General features: G+C 34.0%; 1 long non-coding RNA gene across 1 annotated transcript; it reads right to left on the bottom strand.

Moving 5' to 3' along the window:
• Positions 1–9,076: 9,076 nt before the first annotated feature.
• On the bottom strand, positions 9,077–9,658 carry LOC145099905 (uncharacterized). Its single transcript, XR_013704683.1, has 3 exons — positions 9,542–9,658; positions 9,188–9,454; positions 9,077–9,105 (listed from the first exon to the last, which is right to left on the bottom strand). It is a non-coding gene; the product is annotated as an uncharacterized LOC145099905 (long non-coding RNA).
• Positions 9,659–13,110: the final 3,452 nt, after the last annotated feature.

The following is a 13,110-nucleotide window of genomic DNA, read 5'->3' on the forward strand; positions in this document are numbered from 1 at the left end:
TTATTATATTGCTATAGTTGAAGACGTGGATGTTAGAATGTTGATAAACGTAATCAAATGTAGTGGAGGAAGGGCTGTGAAAGTGTTTGTGGTGGTTGATGAAGTAGATGAGGTTAATGAGGGTGGTCACAGTGGAAATCAGCCGGTTGGTAATTTATGCAGTTATAAAGGGAGCAACGATCCGATAGGTACTTTCAATACTCCTAGTGTACCTCAGTTTCACAGTGTTGCTGAAAATGTTAATGTTAGTTATTCACCTATTCACTATGTGGATCCCGAGAATTACAAGTCTGTTGGTGATGATGATGTTGGTACATATCTTAATCATGTGGGTGGTCGTTGTGATGATGTTGCCGAACAAGAAGTTAAACTTATGAATAGGCGTGTGGTAGATAAAACTAAAAAGAAAAAAAATTCAACTCAAAAAAATGAAAAAATCATGTTTACGGGCATTATGTTGATGTTGGTGATGTATGTTTAGATATAACCGAGCTACAAAGTAATTCCGATAGAGATGAGTTGGGTGATGAAGTTAAAGCTAAGTATCCCGATAACCTTTTTCACGGTATGCCCCCTGTACCAGCATGGCCAGTTGATATTAATGAAGATATCCCAACACAGATGGTAGACATTAATCTTCAAAAGATTCAATGTGAGAGTATATTTAAAAACAAAGAACTTTTAAAGCGGTGTATTGGTAAAAAATGTCTTCGAGAAGGTTTCCAGACGAGGACAAGTAGATCCACCAAATCAAGGTATGAAGCTGTGTGTGTTTCGAAAAATTGTTCTTGGTTACTAAGAGCAAAAGCAATTAAAAATTCTGATGGACTTTTCCAAGTGAATAAATTTGTTGATGTACACACATGTTCTTCAACATTGTTGCAACCTAATCATCGACAAGCAAACAAATATGTTTTGGGTGAATATGTTGCTGATGTTTTGGCTGAAGACTATAGTAGAGTTTATTGGGGAAAAGAAATTGTTAATGATATGAATGCTTAATTGAATATCAGTATCTCATACCATCAGGCATGGCGTGCAAAGCAATATGCATTGTTGTCGTTAAGGGGTACGAAAGAGGATTCTTTTACCAAACTTCCGGCGTATTGTCACAACTTGGCCAAACATAATCCGGGTACTGTCACACATATTAAAACAGATGCTGATGATCGCTTTGAGTTTTTGTACGTCGCACTCGGTTGCTCGGTTAGTATTATCATGTCCTAATTTTTTTTAATATTTATTTTGGTGTATTTGAATAGATATACAATGTATTGTAGGTACAAGCTTTTGTCAATTTTTGTAAGCCGACCCTAGTAGTAGATGGAGCTCACCTAAAGGGCGAGTTCAAAGGTACCATGCTACTTGCAGTTACTAAGGACGGACAAAATCAAATATTACCGGTTGCATATGGTATATGCAAAAATGAGTGTATTGATTCTTGGACATGGTTTTTTCAAAAACTACGTGATTGCATAGGAAATATGCAGGAACTTACAATTATATCTGATAGGTCTCCATCTATAGCAACATCCGTTGCCAACATTTTTCCTCACGCTCATCATGGAATATGTGGTGTCCATTTGTATTTCAACATAGTATCTAGATTCGGCAAGAGTAAGACGGTTAAAGGAATTTTTTGGGAGGCGTGTAGGGCGTACACAGTTGATGCTTTTGATGCTGCCATGGATGTTATGAAAAAGACAAAAGAACCAGTATGGGAGTACTTAAAAAGTATAAATCCAGAAACCTGGTCAATGGCACATTTTAAAGGGAACCGATACAATCTTATGTCGTCCAACAGTGCGGAGTCTATAAATGCATTATCTAGACACGCACGTAAGGTGCCAATACTTATGTTGATTGATTTTTTTCGTGCTACAATGCAACAACGGTGGTTTCAAAGACGTAACTTTGCAGGTATTACGTAAATTTGTAATATTAATGTTTTATTAGTTTTGATGTTATTGATCTTAACTTCTTCATTTTGGCTGTTTTTTTAGCGGAAGCAACAACAACACTTACCCCTTGGGCGGATGAAGTTGTAAAAGAAAACAAGAAAACTTGTACGAAATGGGATGTTCACATGATCTCAAATACGAAATGCGAGGTCAAAAAGGGGGCACAAAATGTGATTGTTGATTTTCAACATATGACATGTACATGTAGGCATTGACAACTTGATGGGATACCTTGTGGTCATGTCATAAGATGTTTAACAGTGAACAATTACCAAGACTGCTCGAGGTTTGCATTAAATGCTTACCTTACCGAAACACTGAGGAAAACATATGAGGAATCAATAAACCCTCTGCCGAAGCCATCCGAATGGGAGATCCCCGATGATTTGATGATTGTTAAGCCACCTATAATGGATAAACGTCAGCCAGGCAGGCCAAGAAACACAGACCGCATTCCATCCCAAGGCGAGGGTCCAATTATAAAAGAGTGTTCTACATGTGGTCAACTAGGACACACGAGAAATAATTGTACTGGAAGGGCGTCTGGTAGCAGAGCAGGTCACATAATTTCTACTGCAGAAATGGCATATAATATTGGTGGTTCAGCGGGTTGCTCACAAACCCATAACGCTGATTTTGATGTAAAACAACCTTGAAATTAAGAGTAATGACGAGTTGTTAGCTTATTATGTATTGTAATATTTTTATTAACTCTTACAAGACATTGCTATGCTTTCATATTTTAGTTAAGTTTGTTGATTATAACAATGAATGAAGCCTTTATATTATAAAATATAGTTTGCAGATTTATTTTAACAGTTACAACATGTTATTTAAAAAAAACAACAAACGATCCTTTGGCAACCTAATATGTTTCATGATAATATTACAACAACTTTATAACTAATTTTTAAACTCAGGGAACTGCAACGGGTACTTCTCTTTCTCCATTGTTATATAGTCATCCCTAATTCTCATTTTGTCTTCGAAACGATCCTTTTTTACCATAATGTGTATCAACTGCTCATCCTTCTCAGCAAGCCGTTTTTCAGTCGTTTTGATTGCCTTCTTACTCTTTTTTATCCAATCTTTATGCTCTTTGATTTTGTTTTTATTGAGGTCAATCCATTCTTGAGCTTGTTTGCATTCCGAATCTATATCATTAGCAAATTGAGTGAGAAGTCGGGATGACTCTTTGTCCTCTTCTTGTTGTGCTTCAGCCTTCTTTAATTCTTCAAAATTTTCATGTGACATATATGGCCCGGCTGAAGAGGGTGTAAAAAAAGGGTCTACCGAATCACAGTAGTAACAATCTACTTCGTTGCATGAGCAAATTTCGAATTTGTGTGAGGAACTCATAATAAAGTCGATATTGTATTAAACTGGAGCAATAAGTGGTATTTATACATACTAGACAGTAATGAGAAGTCCAACTTTGAAATGACTAGACAGTAATGACAAGTCACTGTAGTAACCTGCACATCCCAGTGGGACCCTTAAGTGACAAGAGATAAATGACAGTTTGACATGACAAAACACTGCATAAAGTTGAAAATGGTAGTCCAAATATTACCATTTCGTAGTCAAAGTATTAATTCATAGTCTATTTATTTATATAAATAGATGTTTAAGATCTATAAACCAAACACCCAAATCACCTAAACGAAACGAATTCCCATTATTAGAAATGTCGTCAAATGCAGCAAGTTCTTTGAATGAAGTACCCGGTTCCAATTCTGAAAGGCCATGGACGACAAACGAGGTGTTACTTCTAACATGATGCTGGCTAAGTGTTAAGGACGGTGAACCGTTACTTGCTCCCCTGCATTGCCTAATTGGTGATGAATGGAGTCGCCTCACATCTTTGTTTAACCATGAGATGGGAGAAGGACAAAAAAGAGAAAAATCAGATGTTGTTACTAAGTGGACGGATGTAAAGGAAGAAGTGACATGGTTCAATCGAGCATGTAGTTATGCGAAACGTAACAATGTTCGTTATCGTGACGAAGAAGAGTTCTTGGAAGTTGTTACAGAGTTTTACATCTGTGAGCATGACGGCAGAGACTTCGAATATGAGGAAGTTTGGAAGGTTGTTAGAGATAAACAGTATTTCAAGTAGACCGCTCTAATTTGTGTTAAGAATAACCCATGGACTTGTGATTTACGTTAATGCTTTGTTCGTATTATGTCGTTGTTTTTCATGTAATTGTTGTGATGTTTTTAATGGTTCATGGAATCCTTGTTACTAATGTATTCTAATATATTGTGATAACTAATGCAATGGTCATTTATTAACTCAAGTTAATCATACGAGTTGCTCACATAATAAACTAAAATATATTTTAAACAAATGAAATACATACGAAATACATGAAAATAACCTAGTACTCACATAATAAACTAAAATAGATTTTAAACAAACGAAATACATACGAAATACATGAAAATAACCTAGTACATGAAAATAACCTAGTACTCAAATAATAAACTAAAATAGATTTTAAACAAACGGGATATATTTCAAAATATTCCAAGGGGCTTCAAACTGGAATTCCAACCCGTTACTTAATGACTTGTATTCCTCCTTAGCAGCTTCCAAGATGACATCCTCAGTAGCATTTAAACGGGTGTCGTCAATTTTGGTATAAAGATCGTTGAATAATAGAACTTCGGTTTTCATTTCATACCATCTTGCTAAGATGTCTAGTTCGTCACGATCGTTTCTTGTAGCCATTCGGTTTTCAGCATTGAAAAAATTTGTTAAACGGCTCCAAAACATTGGATCGTTCAACTTGCTTGTCTCGTACACATGAATATAAGCATGTGTAAGAACCAAGAACTCTTCATTGCTCCATGATATAGAACTCATTTTGATTGAAACAAAGAGAGTAGAATCTAAAAAACAATATTTGAACAACTTTATTGGTTAATTTAATAAAGTATTGCATGTAACTTAAGGTCAATTTATAGTAGTTTCTACACAAAATCGCAGTCCAATCTTCTAATATGTCTGCAATTCATAGTCAAAATTAACTGATGAATGCAGTGTACTCTACTTATAACACAACAGATCACTGTTCGAGTTGACAATTCATCCTCGGTTGAATGACAACACAATACATTGCTGCTTGAGTTGACAAGTCATTGCACCAGGAAAGTAAGGAGTCGTTATAAATAGATTTCAATATCCGTTATAATTGTATTCTATTACTTCCCTCCTTGCAATTATAGACTCACCACATATATGGAGGAACGCAGAGGAGGTCGCTTTGGTTCAAGCTTGGATTACAACTGTAGAGGTGGATTTTCCACCGGGTCCGCCACAAGTTCGTGCTGGATCATTTTGGTCTCGTGTCTGTCATTTGTTTCACCATTTAATGAACCGCACTCAATATCGAAGAAGAAGAGATGTCAAAGCGAAGTTTCTGGATATGAAAATGAAGGTGAAACAATTTCAACGTATTTATAACGAGTTGGATAACGAACATGCAAATACGGATGAAGACATTCTACGGCAGGTGACTTTGGAACTATACCGTTTTGAATATGATGGTAGCGAGTTTACCCACTTAGATGCATGGAATCTTTTAAAGAATGTCCCTTATTTTTAATATGCATGTTGGTTAAGTTAATTGTTTTTCGTTATTTAAGTTGCTTGTTGTTGTATGTGTCTAGTCGTTACTATTTAATAAACGTCCATTTCTTTTAATGTATGTTGTTTCCTCAATAGCCAATATTTAGAACGCAATAAAATATAAATGGGGTACATAAATAACTAACCCATAATACGACATAAAATATAAACTGGGTACATGGATAACTAATACGTAACACAGCACTAAAATAAAAACGGGGTACATAAAAAACTAATACATAATACTACATAAAACATAAAGGTGCTACATGAATAACTACTGCATTGAGGGAGGTAACAGGACCACCGTTTCATTTGGTATTTCCCAATGCACATGTGATGGTATAGCATTCACCAACTCAGATCCATATGCAAGTCGATACACATAATTAGTGAACTTGTAATCAACCATTCTCTGAATGGACTCAGATGTACGGGTTCTTATACATGCTATAGCGTGGCCACATGGTATACCGCTTTTTTGCCATTTACCACAACTACATACCCTTCGTTCAAGTTGTACGTTGCTGGTGGCAAAAGTGTCATCGACTTCAAATGTATCCCCATACAAACGTCTTGCATTACAATTATAAGACTTGTTGAGACTTTTTTGAACCTTACTCTCAACGTAAGGGGTCAACCCACCAGACAACCTCCCTGTAAAATTTGATATTTTAATAAAAATAGTAGCACAATAAAAAAAACTAAATATAACAATCTCCCTTACCAGCCAGTTCGGCCCGTTCAACATACTTTGATTGTATCGACGTGGTGGTTAACTTAATTATCGTTGTTATAGGAAACTCACGTGAGGATATAATTTGCAAAATTTCAGGGACGTCAATCGATTTAACATTGTAACGTATTTTTGGGAAAAATGCTCTTGTCCATTTTGAAATCGGTATATCGTCAAGCCAGTAAATTGGACTCATAAGCAAGGTGCAGAAAGGTGGTTTCCTACATGTACTTTGCAACCTTTCCAAACACAAGTAAAAATCATAAACGCTATATGCATTTCATGACTTCCAAAACAACGATTCGACTTCCGTATTGTTATGTCCGACAGACTCACGTATCTTTCGAGCTATATCTTTAGGACAATATCCATGATAGGAATCCGGGTAGGCACTCTTAACACCAAAGTCTATGTTATCACACAAGTTGCTTATGAAACCAACCTCTATGTCCTCACCTAAACAATCTCTTAACCTCATCATGAACCATCTCCATGATTCTTCACACTGTAAGGTTCCCAAACCAAGTGCTAAGAGTAGTGGTTCATGATTTCCATCTAAAGCCACTGCGAAGTACATTGTTGTCAGAAAGCTCCCAAGAAGGGGTAAATAACCCACATATATCAGCGGTATCATGCACCTAAGGAAGGTACGAATCTACATAAAAACGAACACATATTAGTGATAAGTAAAAACTAATCGAGATACATTACCATGAAATATTGTATAACTCAATAAAAGAAGTATGTAATACCACGCAACCTAAAGCCACAAAACAGAATTGAAAGCGGTTGGTATCAGTTTTCTTAATGACTGTGAAGGTATTAGGATTTTTTCTTTGAAGGTTATGCAAGAAAATTGGTAGTTGAGAAAAGGTTCTTTCGCTGTAACTACTCATTTCAATACCGATGATAGTGCTCTACAATGATCACACAAATGCAATATGAAACAAATGCAATTATAAATAGAAAATATTGTATCTCTACTGATCAAAATTCATAGTTTAACCTTTTAAATTCATAGTTGAACTTTTTGAATTCATAGTCAAACCAGTTCATTTCATAGTCAAATCTCACTGACCGACATGACAATACTACAGAATGTACTTGTCTGCATTTCATAGTTGAACTTTTTGAATTCATAGTCAAACCGGTTCATTTCATAGTCAAATTTCACTGACCGACATGACAACACTACAGAATGTACTTGTCTGCATTTCATAGTTGAACTTTTTGAATTTATAGTCAAACCAGTTCATTTCATAGTCAAATTTCACTGACCGACATGACAATACTATAGAATGTACTTGTCTGCATTTCATAGTTGAACTTTTTGAATTCATAGTCAAACCAGTTCATTTCATAGTCAAAAAGAATTGTCCGTAATATGATTTATTCTATAAATGGGTGTCACTCATTATGAAAAATTTAACTGAGAAAGTAACTCCGATCTAAAAGAATAAGAAGGCTAATGGCATACTGCAATTGCGGAGGAGAACGTATCGTTAGGATTTCGGGTACAGCTAAAAACCCAGGAAGATTGTTTTACGCTTGCCCGTATTTGGTATCATGTAGTTAACGTCATTCAAATTTAAACCCTCGTGTTTACATCACAAAAATTTATTTTCTTACTGTGAATATTAAATTTAACAGGGACCAAAATGCGGGTTTATCAGTTGGGTTGATGAAGAGAAGGACCAATCTTCTATGGTAATAGCTAAAGTAGCTAACTCTAATAAGCTCTTTCAATCAGAAAATAAGAAGTTAAAGATAGCGTTGGTTTGTAGTTGGGTGTTGTTCTTGGCAGTTCTTGTTTACAAGTTGTAAGCTTTTCAATATTGTTTTTATGGTTTTGAAGTTGTTAGGTCAATAAATTGTTGTATTTGTAACGTTAAAACAAATGTTGTAGTCGTTCTTATGTTGTATGTATTGATAAGTAATTAGTAGGTCATTAATTTGTTGTGATTGTTGTAACGTTATATTTTTTGTCATCCGTTGAGTAAACTGTAAAAATAAACTAATAATGAAATCCAACATTAATTTGTATATACATTTATATAATCCAACTACATAGGACCAAGACTAGACCCCCAAATAATTTTTGCCATCCGGAGACGGAACTCTAAAGCTGCGTTCTTTGGGTCAATAAGAACACGTATTGGTTGACCTGAAACCAATTGCTCCATAAACATACAAAGAAAAACACCGTAATCTCCCAAATGACTACTTTGTTGGGGAACGTTTTCTTCATAAATGAATTGCATATTCAATGGAATCCTTGGGATGTTCCTCCGGGCCCAATACTTAATCTTGTCCAAATAATTTTCCACCCGACGTTCAAATTTGGAAAAGATTCCTTCAGATTGGAATTTTTCATAAGCACCTCTACCAAGACTGTCATAAATATGCACTTCCATTGACGCTAATCGTAGTTCCCCAAATAGCCAATGATTAGGGGATGAATGAATCGGCAATAAGACCTGTATAAGGATCAGAAAATAAAATTATGTTTATTTACATCACAATACAAAAACATCACAATACAAAAACATAACAAAAAAAACGATATTATTTTCAATATAAACTATTAAGTTTACCGTATCAACATCCCACCAAGCAACCATGAAGTTGGGGTACGTAGCAATACCAGCCATAAACGCCCTCCAGTCCTGTCCTTGTTCCAAAGCATGAGAAACAAAAAAATTTGGAGGCATTATTGTATGTCGGTCGCTCTCAAACCGTCTCTCCATCAAAAGTCGGTACCAAATGGTTATATGCTGCACACATGATACTTTTGTTATTTTGTTATTGACTAAAAAACAATTAACTTTTAAAAGAATTAATTAACAATTAATTTACCGCTGACTCCAACCATCCGTCGTGTGTATGCCCAAACAATGAGCTCCAAAAATCTCTATCTAACACGAAATTAAACAAACGATGTTGGACATCATATGAATGCAATACATAATTTTGGATGACATCCTCACCGCCTGCTACGTAAGGTTGCAGGCGCAACATGGGGAAGTCATGAGCAACACCAAAAACTGGAGGAGGAACGGGGCTTGTTGATTTCATATCAACCTTCTTTTTTGTTCTTCTTTTTTGCTTCGGTGTCGTGTGCAACTAAAACAATATTCAAATGTTTAAATCTATATCTTTCAGATAATTCACATAAACATAAAATCATCAGTTTATAAATAAAACGAATACCTCGGTGTAAGGAGGGCACAAATATTGTGATGGTTTTCGACTCCTCGGTTTATCGGGTGTAACTTCTTTGTCATCATCATCATCATGAAAATAATCTACATTTCCCGTTATTATTAGTTCGTCTTCGTCCGACACATCATCATCAAATTTGTTCGCCGCATTGTCATTCCTCTCCTCCCACTCCTACATTAAAAATAATACTTTATACTTAATAACGAAATACACATAATTTAATAAGCAATAATATCTAAATAAACAAAATATTTATATTAATGTAACTATAATAACCTCTTTAACTTCACTATAATCGTTTACATCAAACACATCATCATCAAATTTGTTCCGCGCATACTGATTACTCTCCTCCAACACCTACATTAAAAATATAACTTTTTACTTAATAACGAAAGACACTTTATTAAAAAGTAATTATTAAAATCGTAAAGGTAACATCTATAACAACCTTGTCGTCTTGAGTATCACCAAAAACATTTTGAGTTGTATTGTTTTTATTCATCACTTCATCTTGCACAACCTATATTTTCAAATATAAAATATGAACACAGGTATTCATATATGTTAATAAAATTTAATAAATAATGTAGCGTGTAACTAACCTGTTCATCATAATTTCTTTGTGACACTGTCGTATCATCAAAAAAAATGTCGTTCCAAAATTGGTCATTATTCACTTCTTCAACAAAAACCTCTGTAGGTTGTCGGTTCATAAACACATGTTGCTCCAGTGCATGTAGCCGTTTCAACACCTCGTCTAGCTTGTGTTTCCCACTGCCCCGACCTCTACCATGAGAGCGACCACTAGACGACATACTAGACGAAGATTCGTCTTGTCTCCTAAAATGGTCCCGTACTGGGGATGGAACTGCTTTCCCTTCACCATATACATACTCTTGAAATGACATATAATAAAAAGATGTCATCTCACCATCACCCGGTAACATGTTTTGTCTTGGTGGTAACCCCTCCTAAAAAATTAAACATATTAAAAATGCATATAAAAGTATAATAATCAACTTTATTAATAATAAACAAAATATTTTTAAACCTGTATCTTTGACCAAATCTTGTTCACGTCAACCCATTTCAATTTTTTTGTTCCACTCCATCGTTTCATCCGAGGCAAGTCTTTATTTTTTCTCGATGCAAATCCACATGCACGAACAGCCGGAATCATCTCATATATCCATATCTACAATTTTTTACAATTACAGTAATAAAAGTTAAAATTAAAATAAAAAACATAACAATAAAACAATTTAAATATAAGAAAATTTTTATACCCTTATTGGAGCCGTAAATCCTGAGACGGAGTACTTTAAAGTTTGACCATGCTCAGGAAGTGATAAATAATTATGTATCTTATTCCATGTATCCTCAAGGTTAACATAAGTAAAATCCCAGAGATAGCTACCCCAAGCGAAGCTAACAAAACAAAAAAACAAAATTGGTTATTATATAAATTATAACTTTAATAAAATAGAACTTTTAACGTAAACAAAATATACCTATTTCAGAGATCCAAATTCTCAGCCAAATAAAACCAATCTTGTGGCACCCGATCGTTAACTTCTTTGCCCAAAAAACCTTCACACAAAATATATATCAAACATACTCTAACTGCATCAACATCGTCAAGTGCTAGGAATGTTTGATTTAAAATTAAACCTTTCAGGTCGCCGATTTTCACCGAACTATTAGTATGGTCCGGAAATAGCCGTTCACGCAGTAAACATCTTTTTTTACTGCTTATTAATTTTTCTGACCCTTTTCTCCCAATGTTTTTTGGATACTCCCCAAAATTGAAGTCGGTAATCAAACAAAACTCTTCCGGCCCATAAACCATTTTCGTATTGCCTACTCGAAAATATAAACGTTTTATTCCATCTGGGGATAAAATAGGGTCCGGCCGGATCTGATGAAGGAACATTTTATGAAACAATAATGCGTCCCCTTGTAAACGAGGGACATCAATAAAATAACCAAAGACGGTATCTCTGAAAATAGCACGTCGGGCATCATCTAAAACTTCAAATACTTCCCATATGTTACCGCAAGAGCCTTTTAAGTTCGCAAAGGCTTTCGTATTCATTAAACTTAAATCATGCTGCAAAAAAAACACAAAAACAAATTAGATAACTAAAAAATATTTTTTTTTAAAAATATATGATTACGAACTGCAAATACAATTTCTTAATTACTAATATATATATTTCCGATAAAAAACAATAACATACACATATATAAACAATTTTCCAAGTTATACAACAAATATATTTACGATAGAAAACAATATCATACATAATTATATAAACATTTTATTAAACATATTTTCAACTTAAACGATAAATATATCAACGACAAATTTTCAACTTAAACGACAAATATATAAACAATTTTTATCTTTCTAATTAAAACTAACATTTTATAACCATATAAACAAAAAAAATTTAAAAATAAAACGACAAACAAACTAACAATTTTGCAAGTTATACGACAACTTTATACAAATTTTCAACTTACACGACAAATACAAACAATTTCTAACAATATATATACAACAAATTTTCAACTTATATATACAACAAATTTTCAACTTATACAAATGTTATACTTATACGACAAACACAAACAATTTCTAACAATATATATACGACAATTTTGAAGTTATACAAATGTTATACTTATACGACAAATATATATACAAACGACTATTTTGCACTTTATATAAACAATTATACGATAAGAATATACAAGATTTCAGGTTATACTACAACTAAAAAAACAACAAAAATAACAAATTGTAAACATTATCTACGCAGTCTCTAGTTGTCTCTACTTGCATTTAAACTTCAAGTATACTAAAAAAATATTAAAACTATCAAACACAACAAAATTACCCTTTTTTAACACTAAATAATACAACAAATGATAAAATAAAGAGATTGTTGACATTAAAAGAGTTAAAATCTAACCATATTTGCGGGATTGTTGACATAATCCTCCATTTTCTTCAAAAATTAGCCAAAATTCCGAGAGAAGCCCAAAGTTAGAGAGAGTTTTTGTGTAGAGAAGGGTGAAAAATGAAGAAAAAAAAACGTTTTTATAGTCAAAATCGAGGGCATTTCGCAGATGAGAAGTAATTTCGCAGATGGGGCTTCTCATCTGCGAAAGTACAAGTACCTAAAGCACAACTGTGCTTTAGGTACTTGTACTTTCGCAGATGAGAAGCCCATTTCGCAGATGGGACCTTCTCATCTGCAAAATGGGTGGCCATTTTTTGGCTATTTTTGTAATGCAATTAGTGTAAATGACTATTTTTGTCATTTTCTCTATATTTTATAGTTAGCAGTGGAAACTAGTTACTACAAATAAAGACACCTATTTAACAAAAAAGGATTTTATACCCTTACGTCGCCAAAAAAAATAAAAAATTAGAGACCATTTAAATAAGAAATGAAAAGTTATTAGGACTACCCTAATGACCTAAAACAATAAATAAGAGAAAATGACAAAAATAGTCATTTACACTAATGAGATTACAAAAATAG

Source organism: Lactuca serriola, chromosome 4 (genome assembly GCF_051521515.1).
Source record: "Lactuca serriola cultivar US96UC23 chromosome 4, Lser_US96UC23_V15, whole genome shotgun sequence".
NCBI classification, from domain to species: Eukaryota; Viridiplantae; Streptophyta; class Magnoliopsida; order Asterales; family Asteraceae; genus Lactuca; species Lactuca serriola.